This window comes from Leucoraja erinacea, chromosome 43 (genome assembly GCF_028641065.1).
Source record: "Leucoraja erinacea ecotype New England chromosome 43, Leri_hhj_1, whole genome shotgun sequence".
NCBI lineage: Eukaryota > Metazoa > Chordata > Chondrichthyes > Rajiformes > Rajidae > Leucoraja > Leucoraja erinaceus.
Genome location: NC_073419.1, coordinates 1,625,341 through 1,646,435, shown reverse-complemented (window position 1 = coordinate 1,646,435; position 21,095 = coordinate 1,625,341). Strand labels below are relative to the sequence as shown.

Genomic DNA, 21,095 nt, shown 5'->3' with positions numbered 1-21,095 from the left:
CGCGTAACTGACGGCCAAAGTGGGACAGGCCCAAGACCCTGGCGCGACGCAACGTCTCACCTCCAACAGCAGCAGAAACAGGCAAACGATCGGCGAGCTCGGCCTGGGGATCACGGCCGTTGCAGTCCGGATCCGCCCCCAATTCTACTCCCAGGGCGGGGCCCAAGAAAATTGAAGATGGACACAAAATGCAGGAGTAACTCAGCGGGACCGGCAGCATCTCTGGAGAGAAGCAACGGATGACGTTTGCGGGTTAAGACCCTTCTTTCAGACTGAAGACGAGTCTCGACCCGAAACATCACCCATTGGTTCTCCCCAGAGATGCTACCGGTCCCGCTAAGTTACTCCTGCATTTTGTGTACATCTTCAAATGACGTCACGATCCAGACGGCTGTTTGGGAGCATGAAGACGCACACGACTCTTGCGGGAGGTTGCGTAATTAGCGTGCGAATGACACGTAAATGGGACAGGGGCTTTAGTTTATTGGCACGTGTACCGAGGTACAGTGAAACGCTTTTGTTGCATGCTATCCAGTCAGCGGAAAGACAACACATGATTACAATCGATCCATTCACAGTGTACAGATACATGATAAGGGAATAACGTTTAGTGCAAGGTAAAGCCAGCAAAGTCCGATCAAGGATAGTCCGAAGGTCACCAAAGAGGTAGAATTGTCGAGCTGGAAAGGGTGCAGAGAATATTTACGAGCCCTCTTTGCTCTGGTAGTTTATTTCATTCACATGTTTAAACCATAATGTTTTATTCTTGATGTTTTAATGTTTTATGCTTCATTCTTAATTGTTTACTGTATGTTGCTACTTGCGAGTGGAGCACCAAGGCAAATTCCTTGTATGTGTACATACTTGGCCAATGAACTTATTCAGTCATGTTGCCAGGTCTCAAGCGCCTGAGCTATAGGGAGAGGTTGAGCAGGCTGGGACTTTATTCCTTGGAACGCATGAGGATAAGAGATGGTCTTATAGAGGTGTATAAAATCACGAGAGGAATATGTCAGGTAAACGCACGAGAGTCTTTTGCTCAGAGTTGGGGAATTGAGGACAAGAGGGCAGAGGTTTAAGGTGAAAGCTTTAATAGTAACCTGCGGGGTGACATTTTTACACAGAGGGTGGTGGGTGTATGGAACGAGCTGCTGGAGGAGATAGTTGATGCTGGGATGAAGGGCCTGCTCTGTTCTCTCATGGGAGTCTGCAAAATGACATTTTATGTTAAAGCTACTATATAAATCTCAGTTAAGATTGTCATTTGGGGGGGGGAATATATGCAGAATCTAGCAAAAGGCCAACAAGCCACAGATGGCCCCTAAAGTATTGAAAAGTAAACGGCCTGTCCCACTTTCACAACCTAATTCACGACCTTTTTTACTCGTGGACATTTTTCATCAGACTAGAAAACGCCCCGACCTACTTGATGCCACGGCCTACCTACGACCTCATGACGGCCATGCTGCGAGTATGAGTCATGGGCAAACTCTGCGGAGGTCGTGAATTAGGTTGTGAAAGTGGGACAGGCCCTTACTGATGCGGCAGCCTCATCACTTTGCAAGGCCTCCCCAGATTCCATTCGCAGTGACTTTGATTCACATCTATTCATTTGGCCAGTTCCCTGGGATTTCCAGCCTAATGCAGTTGGAGGTGTGCTTTTGCCAAAGAAATTCATTTGCGTCAAAAATGTTTCAATGGCTTCTTTATTATCATGTGTACCCAGGTACAGTGAGATTTTTGCATTCAGTTCAGCAAGACTATCGCTGTACATGAGCGCAAATGTTCAGAGCAGAGTTCCATATGCAAGAGGTGTCATTTTGGCGCACTTGTACACTCCCGGTTGCAGCTGCCCGCAGTGGCCCATTGCAGTTGTCTCCTGCATTCTCGTCATCCCGCAAACAGTGGTCCCTCTCCTTCAGCCCTTGTTGCCCGGGGAGCGAGTCCCGCAGCCGGCGCGGAAGATAAGACCGCCCCAGTTCTTGGTACCGGGCCATTAGTCCACCGTCCGTCGCCAACTCCCTCCAACTTCCTCTCCCGTCATCGGTCATCAGGGGACGAGGAGGGGGGCCCCGGCTCGGTGGGCTTCCCCCTCCGGGCGGGGTCCCGGTCCTGCGGCAGGCGACCGGGCATGCCCATGGGATACGGCCACGACTCATAGCGAGTCCTTCCCGCCGAGTGCCCCATTTATATCTACATGGAGCAAACTACACATGGGCTGTAAATGGTGCAAACAATGTTGAATGAACTAATGTTTGACAAGGCAGTTACTCCGAGCTATTTTTACATCAACTTTTCATCAATAGTTCAGTTTAGAGATACATGGACAATAGGCGCAGGAGGAGGCCATTCGGCCCTTCGAGCCAGCACCGCCATTCATCGCGATCATGGCTGATCATCCCCAATCATTAACCCGTGCCTGCCTTCTCCCCATATCCCCTGACTCCACTAGCCCCTAGAGCTCTATCTAACTCTCTCTTAAATCCATCCAGTGATTTGGCCTCCACTGCCCTCTGTGGCAGGGAATTCCACAAATTCACAACTCTCTGGGTGAAAACGTTTTTTTTCACCTCAGTCTTAAATGGCCTCCCCTTTATTCTAAGACTGTGGCCCCTGGTTCTGGACTCGCCTAACATTGGGAACATTTTTCCTGCTTCTAGCTTGTCCAGTCCTTTTATAATTTTATATGTTTCTATAAGATGACCCCTCATCCTTCTAAACTCCAGTGAATACAAGCTTCTCCAGTTCCCCAACAGGTCCATTCAGGAGCTGCACCTGGACACAATTTCTGCAGGTGTAGTTGTCAGAAGCACCAGCACCTTGACTTCCCACATCCTGCAGGAAACACACTGCACCAACTTGCCTGCCATTTCTTCAGTGGACAAAAAAACCCCACATATTTTGAATCATCCTTACCTCAGCCTCCTCGCCAAAGACTCTTGAGCCAAGATACAGTGCGGAAACAGGCCCTTCGGCCCACCGAGTCCGTGCCGACCTTCAATCACCCGTACCCTAGCACTAACCACATACTGGGCACAATTTACAATTTTATCGGGTCAATTAGCCTACAAACCTGTACATCTTTGGAGTGTGGGAGGAAACCAGAGCAACGGGTCGATGGTTGAAAGGGTCAAGAGCTTCAAATTCCTGGGCGTGCACATCTCTGAAGATCTTTCCTGGTCCGAGAACACTGATGCAATTATTAAGAAAGCACATCAGCGCCTCTACTTCCTGAGAAAATTACGGAGAGTCGGTTTGTCAAGGAGGACTCTCTCTAACTTCTACAGGTGCACAGTAGAGAGCATGCTGACCGGTTGCATCGTGGCTTGGTTCGGCAACTTGAGCGCCCTGGAGAGGAAAATACTACAAAAAGCAGTAAACACTGCCCAGTCCATCATCGGCTCTGACCTCCCTTCCATCGAGGGGATCTATCGCAGTCGCTGCCTCAAAAAGGCTGGCAGCATCATCAAGGACCCACACCATCCTGGCCACACACTCATCTCCCTGCTACCTTCAGGTAGGTACAGGAGCCTGAAGACTGCAACAACCAGGTTCAGGAATAACTACTTCCCCACAGCCATCAGGTTATTAAACTCGGCTCGGACAAAACTCTGAACATTTATAGCCCATTATCTATTTATTTGCACTTTATCAGTTTATTTATTCATGTGTATATATATTTATATAATGGTATATGGACACACTGATCTGTTCTATAGTCAATGCCCACTATGTTCTGTTGTGGTGAAGCAAAGCAAGAATTTCATTGTCCTATCAGGAACACATAACAGTAAACTCTCTTGAATCTTGAATCACCCGGAGAAAACCCACGCAGGTCACAGATAGAACCCGCAGAGTCGGCACCCATAGACAGGATGGAACCCGGATCTCTGGTGCGGTATGGCAGGTCTGCCGCTGTGCCACCGTGCTGCTAAGGGCCTAATTACCTTTGCTAGTTTAAGAATGAAATGCAGCAGCATCCGAGTTCCTACTTATTTTGTTGAAACACATTTATTACTCTGCCTTCATATTATTAAAGAACGTGGAGCCTATTTTGTAACCTGTGGGTATTGGCGGCAGAGGCCAAGTTATTTTTCGTGTGGCTGTCAAGTTGAGAACTCCTGATTTCATTATCTACGAACTACAGCAAGCCATTTCCTGCCACTGATCCTCATGGCTGGCGTTTGTTGCCTTCCTGTAGATTATTATTTTACAATCTGTGCATTTTACAATAGGTTTCAGATTTTTTTTTTTACTAATAGTCAATCAGTAACTGCTGCCACTGGAAATAGCCTTGCATTTACTTACTTTTCATTCACATCTGACGTGTGTGGGGAACGTTGTCAGGAGCTAACAAGGAGCTTTAAGGCAGAGAATGTTTCCACTTGTGGGAGAGTCCAGGACCAGAGGCTACAAAAGACTAGGCTTGTATTCCCTGGAGTTTAGAAGGATGAGGTGGGGGGGGGATCTTATAGAAACACATAAAATTATAAAAGGACTGGACAAGCAAGATGCAGGAAAAATGTTCCCCATGTTGGGGGAGTCCAGAACCAGGGACCACAGTCCTAGAATAAAGGGGAGGCTATTTATGACTGAGGTGAGAAAAAATGTTTTCACCCAGAGAGTTGTGAATTTGTGGAATTCCCTGCCACAGAGGGCAGTGGAAGCCAAACCACTGGATGAATTTAAGAGAGTTAGATAGAGCTCTAGGGGCTAGTGGAGTCAAGGGATATGGGGAGAAGGCAGGCACGGGTTATTGATTGGGGATGATCAGCCATGATCACAATGAACAAGGAGATAGTTGAAACAGGTACTATCACAAGACTAGTTAAAATACATTTGGACAGGTACATGGATAGGATAGGATTAGAAGGATGTGGGCCAAATGCAGCAGGTGGAGCTTGTGTGGGCCAAAGGGCCTGTTTCCATGCTGTATGACTCTGAACAAGAACCTGGCATTCTGAAAAGAACAATAGACAATAGGTGTAGGAGTAGGCCATTCGGCCCTTCGAGCCAGCACCGCCATTCAATGTGATCATGGCTGATCATCCACAATCAGTACCCCGTTCCTGCCTTCTCCCCATATCCCCTGACTCCACACTATCTTTAAGAGCCCTATCTAGCTAGCTCGTGAAAGTATCCAGAGAACCGACCTTCGATTTTTCCAGCATCTGCAGTTCTTTCTTAAACGTGTTCCCAGAAGGTGCGCGGCCGTGCTGGCGGCTTTGCGCAGGATGCGGTACAGCCAGAGCTCGGCCGCGATCGGTGGGCCGGATGATTTTGGGTTACAGGCCGCATTCGGCCCGGGGGCCGTAGGTTGCCGACCTCTGCCTTAGGCAGACACTGGTGTCCAACATTGGAAGGGCATGGCTATAAGGTGAGGGAGGGAAAGTTGAATGTAGGTTTATTTAATGCAGACAGTAGTGGGGGCCTGCAACGCAGAGCCAGTAGTGCTGGTGAAGGGAGGCAGATACGATAGTGGTGTTTAGGAAGCTTTTAGATAGGCACATGCAAACGCATGGAATAGAGGGATAGGGATCATGTGCAGGCAGATAAGATCAATTCAACTTGGCATCATGTTCCACACAAACATTGTGGTTTGAAGGACTCCATCCTGTGCTGTGCTGTGCTGCTTTATCAATAGCCGCCAACATTTAAAGTATTTTGCTTTTAATTATAAATCTACCTCTCCCGCACTTGAAGGCAGACAAAAAAGCTGGAGAGACTCAGCGGGTGAGGCAGCATCTATGGAGCGAAGGAATAGGTGACGTTTCGGGTCGAGACCCTTCTTCAGATTGATGTCGCGGGGGGGGGCAGGAAAATGTACAATTTTATCAAGTCAATTAGCCTGCAAACCTGTGCGTCTTTGGAGTGCGGGAGGAAACCGAAGCACCCGGAGAAAACCCATGCAGGTCACAGGTAGAACGTGCAAAGTCGGCATCCAGAGACAGTAGCGAACCCGGATCTCTGGCATTGTAAGGCAGCTTTACCGCTGCGCCACCGTGCTGCTAACGGCCTAATTACCTTTGCTAGAAAAACCTTATCTTCAATGGAAAATATGAGGCATCAAATGTAATATTTTGTAGTAATCCTTGGAATGTCTTCTTTCCATGACATGATTGAAAGGAGATAAACATGCATGTTGTGGGCTGGTGTGGAATGCATTCCCAACGAGGTGGAGCATGAGGGAGTCCAGAAGTACATACTATTTAGGCTGAGAAAGGTTTATTATAAATATTTTATTTTCGACATTTCCCAGAGGACTGTATGAAATGGACAAGACTCTTAAACCCCAGAGCCCCAACCTAATGTTCCTATAACTGCATTCTCAGCAACAACTCTACTGCAGAAACAATGCTGTCTGAATACATTTTAATCTTTTTTTTAGAAACATACTCGTTTACTGACTCAAAAGTTAATGAGACATTAGTCTGGTGATAAATCTGAATCAAACTTTTTGTTTTCATTTTTTTTTTCATTTTATTTATTAGAAGAAGTGTACATTACAATAATATAAGCCAAAGATAATATCATGCATTTCTTGTATCACTTCATTTTTTAAGCTTTAAAAAGAAAAGACAAAAATGCTGGAGAAACTCTGGGTGATGGTATTTCTATATTTAGAATGATGTTATACGTATCCATACATACTTGTACTTGAATCAAACTGTTGTCGACATTTTAGACATATTTGGACAGATGCATGGATCGGAAAGTTTTAGAGGGACATGGGCCAAACGTGGGCAAGTGGGATGAGTGTGGATGGAACATCTTGGTCAGCGTTGGACCAAAGGCCCAGATTCCGTGCTATATAGCTCTGACTCTTAAGACTAAGGGGTAATGGCTTACCCCAGTTTAAGAATAAGGGGTAAGCCATTTGGAACGGAGACGAGGAAACACTTTTTCTCACGGAGAGTGGTGAGTCTGTGGAATTCTCTGCCTCGGAGGGCGGAGGAGGCCGGTTCTCTGGATACTTTCAAGAGAGAGCTGGTTAGGGCTCTTAAAGATAGCGGAGTCTGGGGATATGGGACAATCCGCAGGCCTTGTCACTTTAATTTCACTGCACATCTCATATGTGTATGTGATAAAAAACTTGACTTCACTTGAGAAGGCAGGAACGGGGTACTGATTGGGGATGATCAGCCATGATCACATTGAATGGCCGTGCTGGCTCGAAGGGCCGAATGGCCTACTCCTGCACCTATTGTCTATCGTCTGTTGACTCTATTGCTGCGTTTGATTCTTGTACACTAAACCATGCAACTTTCAACATTGTCATTTTGATTATAACCCTTTTGTTTTGGTATGTTTTCATCCTGCTAAGTTGTTCCATGGCCAATATTTTTGCTAATGAGTCATACAGAAACAAGTGGAAGTCAGAAACTTCCCATTGATTAAAAATGATATCCGAGGGCTCGTGTGGTAGACACAAACTGCTGGAGTAACTCAGCGGGACAGGCAGCATCTCGTAGTCTGCATGCAATGTATCTCATCAGTGCTGTATTAACGGCTCATGGTTTGCTGATGATAAATAAGCCGAGGCGATGGTTGGATGAATGGAGCATTACTGCGTGGAGCACAACATGTTATTCTGCAACTCGAGTGAAGCTTTGTCTTTTGAAAGCCATAAATCCTGGGTGAGGTCATTGGTTTTTAGTTTGCAGGTCAGAAGACTGGCTTTCTTTTTAAGTATATAATTGGCAGTGTCATGCCCGGGTTATAGCCATTCTGGTGCATCCTGTACCACAAACATGTGAAGACAAGTTGTTGTACTTAGTTTAGTTTAGTTTAGAGATACAGCGCAGAAACAGGCCCTTTCGGCCCACCGGGTCCGCGCTGACCAGCGATCCCCGCACACTAACACTATCCTACACCCACTAGGGACAATTTTTTTATTTACATTTACTAAGCCAATTAACCTACAAACCCGCACTTCTTTGGAGCGTGGGAGGAAAACGAAGATCTCGGAGAAAACCCACGGGGAGAACGTACAAACTCCGTACAGACGGCAGCCGTAGTCGGGATGGAACCGGGGTCTCTTGCACTGCGTTCGCTGGAAGGCAGCAACTCAACTGCTGCGCCACCGTGCTGTGCAGAAACCTTTACATATTTCAATGAACTATTTCCACTTCTTAACACACTTATATCTGAAAGCATAGCACTGAAAGCTAGAGTTATAGAGTTATACAGTGTGGAAACAGGCCCTTCAGCCCAACATGCCCATGCCGACCAACATGTCCCATCTACACTTGTCCCACCTGCCTGCGCTTGGTCCATATCCCTCTAAACCTGTCCTATCCCTGTACCAGTCCAAATGTTTCTTAAACTTTGTGATAGTCCCAGCCTCAACCACCTCCTCCAGCAGCTCGATCCCTACACCCACCACCATTTGTGTGGAAAACGTTACCCCTCAGTTTCAATAGACAACAGACAATAGGTGCAGGAGTAGGCCATTTGGCCCTTCGAGCCAGCACCGCCATTCAATGTGATCAAGGCTGATCATCCACAATCAGTGCCCCGTTCCTGCCTTCTCCCCATATCCCCTGACTCCGCTATCTTTAAGGGCCCTATCTAACTCTCTCTTGAAAGCATCCAGAGAACCGGCCTCCACCGCCCTCTGAGGCAGAGAATTCCACAGACTCACAACTCTCTGTGAGAAAAGCTGTTCCCTTGTCTCCGTTCTAAATGGCTTACCCCTTATTCCCTGGTTCTGGACTCCCCCAACATCGGGAACATCATTTCCTATAACATTTTAAAAGGGAAAGAGAAATGAAATGCAAAGCCAGAGGGAGAGATATGGGTGGAAGGGGAGGGTGAGGTGGGGCGGGATAGTGGGAGAAATTGGTGCCCAGCAGAGTGGGGGTGGGATTATACTGATTATGGTTCACTGACATCACTCAGATTAATCAACGTGATTATGCTGACATCAATGATGAGGGAAGCAGAGGATGATTTAATAACAGTTTGTTTTCCACCGTAGTGAAATTCAGAAGCTCTGCCCTTTAAGGGCCTGTCGCACTTGGCGATTTTTTCGGCAACTGCCGGCATCATTGACTGACGTATCAGGTCACCGTAAAAGTCACGGCGTGACGGCGTATTGACGCGCGGTGTGTCCTCAAGTGTCGCAGCTGGATCTTTCGCCAACCCTGACATGTCAGTCAATGACATAGAAACATAGAAAACAGGTGCAGGAGTAGAGGCCATTCAGCCCTTCGAGCCTGCACCGCCATTCAATATGATCATAGCTGATCATCCAACTCAGTATCCCAACCCTGCCTTCTCTCCATACCCCCTGATCCCTTTAGCCACAAGGGCCACATCTAACTCCCTCTTAAATATAGCCAATGAACTGTGGCCTCAACTACTTTCTGTAGAATTCCAGAGATTCACCACTCTCTGTGTGAAACAAAAAATTCTCATCTCGGTCTTAAAAGATTTCCCCCTTATCCTTAAACTGTGACCCCTTGTTCTGGACTCCCCCAACATCGGGAACAATCTTCCTGCATCTAGCCTGTCCAACCCCATAAGAATTTTGTAAGTTTCTATAAGATCCCCACTCAATCTTCTAAATTCTAGCAATTACAAGCCGAGTCTATCCAGTGGGACAGGCCCTTTAGTTTAGTTTAGAGATACAGCGAGGAAACAGGCCCTTCAGCCCACTGAGTCCACACCGACCAGCGATCCCCACACACTAACACTACCCTACACACGCTATGGACAATTTACAATGACGCCAAGCTAATTAGCCTACAAGCCTGCGTGCCTTTGGAATGTGGGAGGACACCAGAGCTCCCGGAGAAAACCCACGCAGGTCACGGGGAGAACATACAAACTCCGTACATAAATAATAATAATAATAAATACACTTTATTGTCATTGTAAATACATACAACGAAATTTCAGGTGCACTGCCCGAGCGGACCTCCAAAGTAACAGATAAATAATAACGACAATAGGAAAAACGTCAAGTCAGACTGTGCAATATTTCACAGTGTAGTGTTATAGCAGCATTCAATAAGATTGTTAAGGGCTTGGACACGCTAGAGGCAGGAAACATGTTCCCGATGTTGGGGAAGTCCAGAACCAGGGGCCACAGTTTAAGAATAAGGGGTAAGCCATTTAGAACGGAGACGAGGAAACACTTTTTCACACAGAGAGTTGTGAGTCTGTGGAATTCTCTGCCTCAGAGGGCAGTGGAGGCAGGTTCTCTGGATGCTTTCAAGAGAGAGCTAGATAGGGCTCTTAAAGATAGCGGAGTCCGGGGATATGGGGAGAAGGCAGGAACGGGGTACTGATTGGGGATGATCAGCCATGATCACATTGAATGGCGGCGCTGGCTCGAATGGCCTACTGCACCTATTGTCTATTGTCTAATATTGGCTACAGCACCCGTGGTCAGGATCGAACCCGGGTTCCTGGTGCTGTGAGGCAGCAACTCTACCCACTGTGCCACCGTGACGCCCTATCGAGTGCGAGCAAAACAAACAAGAGATTTCTCTTCCAGAGGAAAGAGAATTGTGCTTTGGGACTCTCAGGCTGGGATCTCGTATGTGTTGGCAGCTGATGCAATGGCCTCTGCAGCGGCAGATTCATTTGTGCAGCACTCTGTACAGCATAGTAAAATGAGCCGAAGCGCTTCACAGGAACACCGTGGACCCAAGCCACACAGGCACTGCGCCTTGCCTATACTTGCAGTAATAATAAGATCATGCAGTCTTCACTACAGCAAGACTAGAAATAACACACCCTCATGTAACATGGATGTTTATTCAGCATAGCGGACGAAGATTTCAGCAGACATTACAGGCCTGAGATTAACTGCTTCTGATTCTTTATGTTTTAACAGCTGGCTGTGTTTTTCTTTCCTTTCAAAAACTCAATAAATGGAAACTTGTGTTCTCTGTGTTTAAAAGCCCTGCTTCTCATTTTGTTTATGGCCATTAGTAACTTTATTTGGCTTGGCTACAACTGTGAGCTTGTTTTCTCCAGTGTAACTGAACACTTGTCGGTGATTTATAGATGGCAGGTCCGTGCCATTAAATATCGCATATTTATGACTTTGTTATAGATCATTTCTTCATCCCCACATGATGCCTTTGTGTATCATTCGGCACAATTACCTGACCTCAGAAGGTTTCTTGTCTGCGGATTCATAAGCTGCTTGTTTTATCTCTAGACACAGGGTTGAAATAGGGAAACAAACTGATCATAAATGGAAACCCTGTTTACTTTGAAAATGTATCACCACTTTGTGGATATAAGGTATTGCAGATGGTGGTTTACATAAAAAGGCTTACATAAAAAGGTTTACTAAAGTAACTTAGCCGCCAGAACTACTTAGAGTCTTACAGAGTGGAAACAGGCCCTTCAGCCCAACTCGCCCGCCGACCAACCTGTCCCACCTACACTAGTCATTCCTGCCTGTGCTTGGTCCATATCCCTCCAAACCTGTCCTATCCATGTACCGGTGTGATTATTTCTCAAACGTTGCAATAGTCCCAGCCTCAATTACCTCCTCTGGCAGTTTGTTCCCTACACCCACCCTACACCCACTACACCCTACACCCTACACCCACTGTGTTGCTTTATAACAAGAGGATTCAAATATAGGAGCAAAGAGGTCCTTCTGCAGTTGTACAGAGCCCTAGTGAGACCACACCTGGAGTATTGTGTGCAGTTTTGGTCCCCTGATTTGAGGAAGGACATTCTTGCTATTGAGGGAGTGCAGCGTAGGTTTACAAGGTTAATTCCCGGGATGGCGGGACTGTCATATGCTGAGAGAATGGAGCAGCTGGGCTTGTACATTCTGGAGTTTAGAAGGATGAGAGGGCATCTCATTGAAACATATACGATTGTTAAGGGCTTGGACACACTAGAGGCAGGAAACATGTTCCCGATGTTGGGGGAGTCCAGAAGCAGGGGCCACAGTTTAAGAATAAGGAGTAAGCCTTTTAGAACGGAGACGAGGAAACACTTTTTCACACAGAGAGTTGTGAGTCTGTGGAATTCTCTGCCTCAGAGGGCGGTGGAGGCAGGTTCTCTGGATGCGTTCAAGAGAGAGCTAGATAGAGCTCTTAAAAATAGTGGAGTCAGGGGATATGGGGAGAAGGCAGGAATGGGGTACTAACCATATAAACATATAACAATTACAGCACGGAAACAGGCCATCTCGGCCCTACAAGCCCGTGCCGAACAATTATTTTCCCTTAGTCCCACCTGCCTGCACTCATACCATAACCCTCCATTCCCTTCTCATCCATATGGCTATCCAATTTATTTTTAAATGATACCAACGAACCTGCCTCCACCACTTCCACTGGAAGCTCATTCCACACCGCTACCACTCTCTGAGTAAAGAAGTTCCCCCTCATGTTACCCCTAAACTTCTGTCCCTTAATTCTGAAGTCATGTCCTCTTCTTTGAATCTTCCCTACTCTCAGTTGGAAAAGCTTATCCACGTCAACTCTGCCTAACCCTCTCATCATTTTAAAGACCTCTATCGTCCCCCCTTAACCTTATGCGCTCCAGAGAATAAAGACCTAACTTATTCAACCTTTCTCTGTAACTTAGTTGTTGAAACCCAGGCAACATTCTAGTAAATCTCCTCTGTACTCTCTCTATTTTGTTGACATCCTTCCTATAATTGGGCGACCAAAATTGTACACCATACTCCAGATTTGGTCTCACCAATGCCTTGTACAATATTAACATTACATCCCAGCTTCTATACTCAATGCTCTGATTTATGAAGGCTAGCATACCAAAAGCTTTCTTTACCACCCTATCTATATGAGATTCCACCTTCAAGGAACTATGCACGGTTATTCCCAGATCCCTCTGTTCAACTGCATTCTTCAATTCCCTACCATTTACCATGTACATCCTATTTTGATTTGTCCTGCCAAGGTGTAGCACCTCACATTTATCAGCATTAAACTCCATCTGCCATCTTTCAGCCCATTCATCCAAATGGCCTAAATCACTCTGTAGACTTTGGAAATCCTCTTCATTATCCACAACAACCCCTATCTTGGTATCATCTGCATACTTACTAATCCAATTTACCACACCTTCATCCAGATCATTGATGTACATGACAAACAACAAAGGACCCAACACAGATCCCTGAGGCACCCCACTAGTCACCTGCCTCCAACCCGACAAACAGCCATCCACCATTACCCTCTGGCATCTCCCATTCAGCCACTGTTGAATCCATCTTGCTACTCCTGCATTTATACCCAACAGTTGAACCTTCTTAACCAACCTTCCATGAGGAACCTTGTCAAAGGCCTTACTAAAGTCCATATAGACAACATCCACTGTTTTACCCTCGTCAATTTCCCTAGTAACCTCTTCAAAAAATTCAAGAAGATTAGTCAAGCATGACCTTCCAGGCACAAATCCATGCTGAATGTCCCTAATCAGACCCTGTTTATCCAGATGCTTATATATATTATCTCTAAGTATCTTTTCCATTAATTTGCCCACCACTGAAGTCAAATTAACAGGCCTATAATTGCTAGGTTTACTCTTAGAACTATTTTTAAACAATGGAACAACATGTGCAGTACGCCAATCCTCGGGGACTATTCCCGTTTCTAATGACTTTTGAAATATTTCTGTCATAGCCCCGGCTATTTCTACACTAACTTCCCTAAATGTCCTAGGGAATATTCTGTCAGGACCTGGAGATTTATCCACTTTTATATTTTTCAAAAGTGTCAGTACTTCTTTTACTTTGAAACTCATAGTATCCATAGCTACTCTACTAGTTTCCCTTACCTCACATAATTCAATATCCTTCTCCTTGGTGAATACCGAAGAAAATAAATTGTTCAATAATTCCCCATCTCTTTTGGCTCCGCAGATAGCTGTCCACTCTGTCTCTCCAATGGACCAATTTTATCCCTTGTTATCCTTTTGCTATTAATATAGCTGTAGAAACCCTTTGGATTTACTTTCACCTTACTTGCCAAAGCAACCTCATATCTTCTTTTAGCTTTTCTAATTTCTTTCTTAAGATTCTTTTTACATTCCTTATACTCCTCTAGTACTGATTGGGGATGATCATCCATGATCACATTGAATGGCGGTGCTGGTTCGAAGGGCCAAAAGGCCTACTCTTGCACCTATTGTCTATTGTCTAAAAGGTTTCCCCTCAGATTCCTATTAAATCTTTCTCCCTTCACCATCAACCTATGTCCTTTGGTCCTCGATTCCCCTACTCTGGTCATGAGATTTTGTGCATCTACCCGATCTATTCTTCTCATGATTTTATGCACCTCTATACGATCACCCCTCATCATCCTGCGCTCCAAGCCTACTTAACCTCTCCCTGTAGCTCACACCCTCGAGTCCTGGCAACATCCACGTAAAATATCTCTGTACCCTTTCCAGCTTGACAACATCTTTCCTACTACATGGTGCCCAGAACTGAACGCAATACCCTACATGCAACCTCACCAACGTCTTATGCAACTGCAATATGACCCCCCAACTTCTACTCTCAATACTCTGACTGATGAAGGCCAATGTGCCAAAAGCTTTTTTGACCACCCGATCTATCTGTAACTCCACCTTCAAGGAACTCAGCGGGTCAGGCAGCATCTGTGGAGAACATGGATAGGTGACGTTTCACAGAGTGCTGGAGTACCTCAGCGGGTCAGGCAGCATCTTTGGAGAACACGGATAGGTGACGTTTCACAGTGTGCTGGAGTCTCAGCGGGTCAGGCAGAATCCCGAAACGTCACCCATTCCTTCTCTCCAGAGATACTGCCTGCTTTTTTGTGTCTACGGTTTAAACCAGCATCTGCAGTTCCTTCTTGCACAAGCTTGAAATGAAACCCTTCACTCTCCCCGTAACTCTGACTGAAGAAAAAAAAGTCTAAAAACAGAAAATTATTGTGCTGGAGTTGTGTAATTAAAAAAATGTAATTTTCCTCATTTGAGATTTTAAACAGACATGATTTGTGCTGGCCAGGGTAGTTAAGTATCAGGTATGAATGGATGGAGTCATCGGCTTATGGTAGCTTGATATCTAAAGGAGTACTGTTTAAGAAGGAACTGCAGATGCTGGTAAATCGAAGGTATCCCTATCAAGCTCTCCCTTGAAAGTATCAGAGAACTGGCCTCCACCGCCCTCTGAGGCAGAGAATTCCACAGACTCACCACTCTCTGTGAGAAAAAGTGTTTCCTCGTCTCCGTTTCGTTCAGACTTCGGTCTGAATGACAATAAAGGCTATCTATCTATCTATCTATCTATCTATCTATCTATCTATCTATCTATCTATCTATCTATCTATCTATCTATCTATCTATCTATCAATCAATCAATCAATCAATCAATCAATCTATCTATCTATCTATCTATCTATCTATCTATCTATCTATCTATCTATCTATCTATATCTATCTATCTATCTCTGTTTGAAAAAGTGTTTCCTCATCTCCATTCTAAATGGCTTACCCTTATTTTTAAACTGTGGCCCCTGTTTCTGGACTCCCCGAACATCGGGAACATGTTTCCTGCCTCTAGCGTGTCCAAGCCCTTAACAATCTTATATGTTTCAATGAGAAACATCCTACCAAACTCCAGAGTGTACAAGCCCAGCCGCTCCATTCTCTCAGCATATGACAGTCCCGCCATCCCGGGAATTAACCTTGCAAACCTACGCTGCACTCCCTCAATAGCAAGAATGTCCTTCCTCAAATTAGGGGACCAAAACTGCACACAATACTCCAGGTGTGGTCTCACCAGGGCCCTGTACAACTGCAGAAGGACCTCTTTACTCCTATACTCAACTCCTCTTGTTATGAAGGCCAACATGCCATCGATAGATAGGGTGAATAATCATTCGTGGCAACTGAACCACCCTACCGCAACCAGAGAGAAGTCCTGAACTACTCTCTACCTCATTGGTGACCCTTGGACTATCGTTTATCGGGCTTTGCTGGCTTTACCTTGCACTAAACGTTCCCTTATCATGTATATGTACGATGTGAAATCAATGGTAATCGTGTATTGTCTTTCCGCTGACTGGTTAGCATGCAACTAAAGCTTTTCACTGTACCTCGGTACACGTGACAATAAACTAAACTAAAACGTGGGCAGGTGGGACTAGTTTTGTTGGGGTATCTTGGGCATACATTAAACGATTGGGCTGAAGGACATGTTTCCGTGCTGTTTGACTCTAAGCCACAATATTTGAAAGTTATGATTGTAAAAACACTGATGTCAGTAAAATTAATTTGATTGCCATCCTTCTAATTTTAGACCCATGACCCAAATACAAGGGAACTGCGAATGAAAGTTTCCATTCTCCAGTGTTATAAAATGAGTTATAAGCATGTGGTGGAGTTGCTGCCTCACAGCACCGGAGACAACGCTTCGATCCTGACCTGGGCCACTGTCTGTGTGAAGTTTGTGCGTTCTCCCGCAAACCACGTGGGATTGCTCCGGGTGCTCCGGTTTCCTCCCACATCCCAAAGACGTGCGGGTTTGTACGTTAATCGGCCCCTCTGTAAATTGCCCCCCTAGTGTGTAGGGAGTGGATGAGAAAGTGGGGTAACATCGAACTGGTGTGAACGGGTGATCGCTGGTCGGCATAGACTTGGTGGGCCGAAGGGCCTGTTTCCACGCTGTATCTCTAAACTATAAAGGAATGCATCTACTTGTTGCCACAGACGGCTGAAGGGGTGATCGATGGGCGAGGTGGACTCAGTGGGCCGAAGGGCCTGTTTCCCTTGCAAATCAATTCAATTCAATACATGGTTGCCATTGTGGTTTGACTGGGATTATAACTAATATCACACACATCACGATTCTGTTTGGCATGATTCCACATATTGTACAAGCTGATTCTTTGATGTTGCCGTCCTTGATATTGCTTTCACCATCAGTTGCTTTTAAGATTTAACACTGTGATTATACTTTCTCAGATTTTTGTTTCCAAGTGCGGCACAAGGGTCTGGTGCAGCGGTAGAGTTTCCGCCTTACAGCGCTTTCAGCGCCAGAGATACCCCGGCTACGGGCACTGTCTGTACAGAGTTTGTACGTTCTCCCCGTGACCTGCGTGGGTTTTTTCCCCGAGGTCTTCGGTTTCCTCCCACACTCCAAAGATGTACACGATGTTTGTCGGTTAATTGGCTTGGCGTAAGTGTAAATTGTCCCTAATATGTGAGAAAGAACTGCAGGTGCTGGTTTAAATCGAAGGTAGACACAAAATGCTGGAGTAACTCAGCGGGTGAGGCAGCGTCTCTGGAGAGAATGAATGGGCAATGTTTCTAGTCGAGTCTCGACCCGAAACGTCGCCCATTCCTTCTCTCCAAAGATGCTGCCTCACCCGCTGTGTTACTCCAGCATTTTGTGTCTACCTGTAAATTGTCCCTAGTGTGTGTAGGATAGACAACAGACAATAGGTGCAGGAGTAGGCCATTCGGCCCTTCGAGCCAGCACTGCCATTCAATGTGATCATGACTGGTCATCCCCAATCAGTACCCCGTCCTGCCTTCTCCCCATATCTCCTGACTCCGCAATTTTTAAGAGCCCTATCTAGCTCTCTCTTGAAAGCATCCAGAGAACCGGCCTCCACTGCCCTCTGAGGCAGAGAATTCCACAGACTCACCACTTTCTGTGAGAAAAATTGTTTCCTCGTCTCCATTCTAAATGACTTACTCCTTATTCTTAAACTGTGGCCCCTGGTTCTGGACTCCCTCAACATAGGGAACATGTTTCCTGCCTCTAGCGTGTCCAAGCCCTTAACAATCTTATTTGTTTCAATGAGATCCCATCTCATCCTTCTAAACTCCAGAGTGTACAAGCCCAGCTGCTCCATTCACTCAGCATATGACAGTCCCACCATCTCGGGAATTAACCTTGTAAACCTACGCTGCACTCCCTCAATAGCAAGAATGTCCTTCCTCAAATGAGGGGACCAAAACTGCACACAATACTCCAGGTGTGGTCTCACTGGGGCTCTGTACAACTGCAGAAGGTAGACACAAAATGCTGGATTAAATCAGCGGATGAGGCAGCATCTCTGGAGAGAAGGAATGGTGTTAGTGTGAGGTGATCGCTGGTGGGTCCGGACTTGGGACAAAGGGCCTGTTTCCTGTATCTCTAAACTAAACATATATCTTGGATATAATATTATGTTCGATTTGCCAAAAATATGTTTTCTTTTGAAAAATGAACAAAATGAAATTTTGGGGAATAAGTATGCTGAACACCACATCCACAGCAACGGAGTAACAGAATGTAGCAAATAACTAGCGGAAACCACAAGCCATAATAATAGGCCGCACACTACTGATTCTGTCGCCATCATCTCTGAACAAAACCACCAAGGACATGTTGCATTACTAAACCAGTCTTTATTTTCCCTCAAAATACAAAGTGAGTATTGTTTGCACAAGGCCGGTTCTCTGGATACTTTCAAGAGAGAGCTAGATAGGGCTCTTAAACCAAATTTCGTTTGAACTTCAATGAGGTTCAAATGACAACAAATAAATTGTATTGTATTGCAAAGATAGCGGAGTCAGAGGATATGGGGAGAAGGCAGGAACGGGGTACTGATTGTGGATGATCAGCCATGATCACATTGAATGGTGGTGCTGGCTTGAAGGGCCGAATGGCCGACTCCTGCACCTATTGTCTATTGTCACCCAGAACATCCAGGGGGAGTCCAGAACCAGGGGGCATAGTTTAAGAATAAGAGGTAAGCCATTTAGAATGGAGACGAGGAAACGCTTTTTCACACAGAGAGTGGTGAGTGTGGAATTCTCTGCCTCAGCAGGTTCTCTGAATGCTTTCAAGAGAGAGCTAGATAGGGCACGATACAGATTGCATAGTTAAGGGATATGGGGAGAAGGCAGGAACGGGGGTACTGATTGGGGATGATCAGCCATGATCACATTGAATGGTGGTGCTGGCTCGAAGGCCTGAATGGCCTACTCCTGCACTTATTGTCTATTGTCTATCTGGTATAAAGATCCATGGACATGTACAACATCAGTACACAACCGACTGTCGCCACATCAGAAAATCAAGGTTAATACGTGCCCTTTTGGTTTGGTTTAGAGATACAGTCCATTCGGCCCACGGATTTCATGCCGACCAGCCATCACCCAAACATTAGTTCTGTCCAACACAAGATGGGCAATTTACTGAATCTTAAAACCCACATGAATTTGGGATGTGGGAGGAAACTACATCCAGTCATCAACTAAACTAAAATGGTGCCCCTCAGGATGTAACTTTAGGAAGTAGATGAGGAGAAATTTACTTAGTCAGAGGGTGGTGAATCTGTGGAATTCTTTGCCACAGACGGATGTGGAGGCCAAGTCAATGATTCATTTTAAGGCGGAGACTGACAGATTCTCGATTAGTTTAGTTTAGTTTAGAGATACAGCGCGGAAACAGGCCCTTCGGTCCACCTGGTCCGTGCCGACCAGCGATCCCCGCACACTAACACTATCCTACACCCCACTAGGGACAATTGTTACATTTACCAAGCCAATTTTTACAACACTGTGGTTGCAAGTGTTGTTTTCTACGCTGTTGTCTGCTGGGGCAACAGCATTAGTGCAAAAAACAACAAGAAGCTGGTCAAACTGGTTAAACGAGCTAGCTCAGTGCTGGAGGGGAGAGTAGACTCTGGGATGGATGTGCTTGAGAGGCGTATGAGGCACAAGGTGCAGGTCATCCTGAAAAACCCCGGGCATCCCCTCCATGTAATTCTGGAGAGTCAAAAGAGCACTCGGAACAACAACCGGTTCCTCTCCCTGCCCTGTAGAACGGAGCGGTTCAGGAGATCCTTCACCCCTGCAGCCATTAGATTTTATAATTCGGACCGCTAGGCTGTAGGGGGATGCATTCTTGCAATTTTTAATTTTTAATTGTTAATTATTGGTCTTTTTAAGTATTTATTGCTCTCAGGTAGTGTCCACAGTGTATTCTATGTATTTTCTGTCTGCGTTAGTTTTGAATCTGTGGGTTTGTTGGTTGGGGGCTTCTGGACATCTGAATTTCCCTGAGGGGATCAATAAAGTATTTATTATTATTATTATTAATTAACCTACAAACCTGTACGTCTTTGGAGTTTGGGAGGAAACCGAAGATCTGGGAAAAAACCCACACAGGTCATGGGGAGAACGTACAGACAGCACCCGTAGTCGGGATCGAACTCAGGTCTCCGGCGCTGCATTCGCTGTGAGGCAGCAACTCTACCGCTGCGCAACCGTGTGGGTGTCAGGGGTTATGGGGAGAAGGCAGGAGAATGGGGTTCGGAAGGAGAGATAGATCAGCCATGATTGAATGGCGGAGTGGACATGACGGGCTGAATGCCCTAATTCTGCTCATAGAAACATAGAAAATAGGTGCAGGAGGAGGCCATTCAGCCCTTCGAGACAGCACCGCATTCATTCATTGTGATCATGGCTGATCGTCTCCAATCAATAACCCGTGCCTGCCTTCTCCCCATATCCCTTCATTGCACCAGCCCCTACAGCTCTATCTAACTCTCTCTTAAATCCATCCACTGCCCTCTGTGGCAGGGAATTCCACAAATTCACAACTCTCTGGGTTAAAATGTTTTTTCTCACCTCAACCTAAATGGCCTCCCCTTTATTCTAAGACTGTGTGGCCCCTGGTTCTGTACTCGCCCAACATTGGGAACATTTTTCCTGCATCTAGCGTGTCCAGTCCTTTTATAATTGTATATGTTTCAATAAGATACCCCATCATCCTTCTAAACTCCAGTGAATCACTTATGAAACCAGCGTGCCCGGAGAAAACCCATGCGGTCACAGGGAGAATGTACCAACTGGTACAGATAGCACCCGTAGTCAGGATGAAACTGGGGTCTCTGGTGTTTGTAAGGCAGCAACTCTACGCTATGCCACCGTCCTGCCTATCTTTGTGGTTTAAAGTATCCGGCTGCTTTATGGCTTTGGAATTGCTGGGTGTTTGTATTCCTAATCAATGAGAAATCAATTCCTACTGTGGGTTTTCTTATTTTAAATCAATAAAGGGGAGGTATATCATCCATGATCATCATTTCTGTTAACCACTTCATTTTCTCCAGTGTAAAAGC

At 45.7% G+C, this 21,095-nt stretch overlaps 2 protein-coding genes across 7 annotated transcripts in view; one reads left to right on the top strand and one right to left on the bottom strand.

Annotated features, from left to right (window-relative positions):
- cables1 (Cdk5 and Abl enzyme substrate 1) overlaps nucleotides 1-21,095 on the bottom strand; it is a 234,206-nt gene that overhangs the window by 61,088 nt on the left and 152,023 nt on the right. The gene's annotated exons all lie outside the window — the stretch shown is intronic.
- LOC129714873 (transmembrane protein 241) overlaps nucleotides 1-21,095 on the top strand; it is a 116,819-nt gene that overhangs the window by 72,606 nt on the left and 23,118 nt on the right. The gene's annotated exons all lie outside the window — the stretch shown is intronic.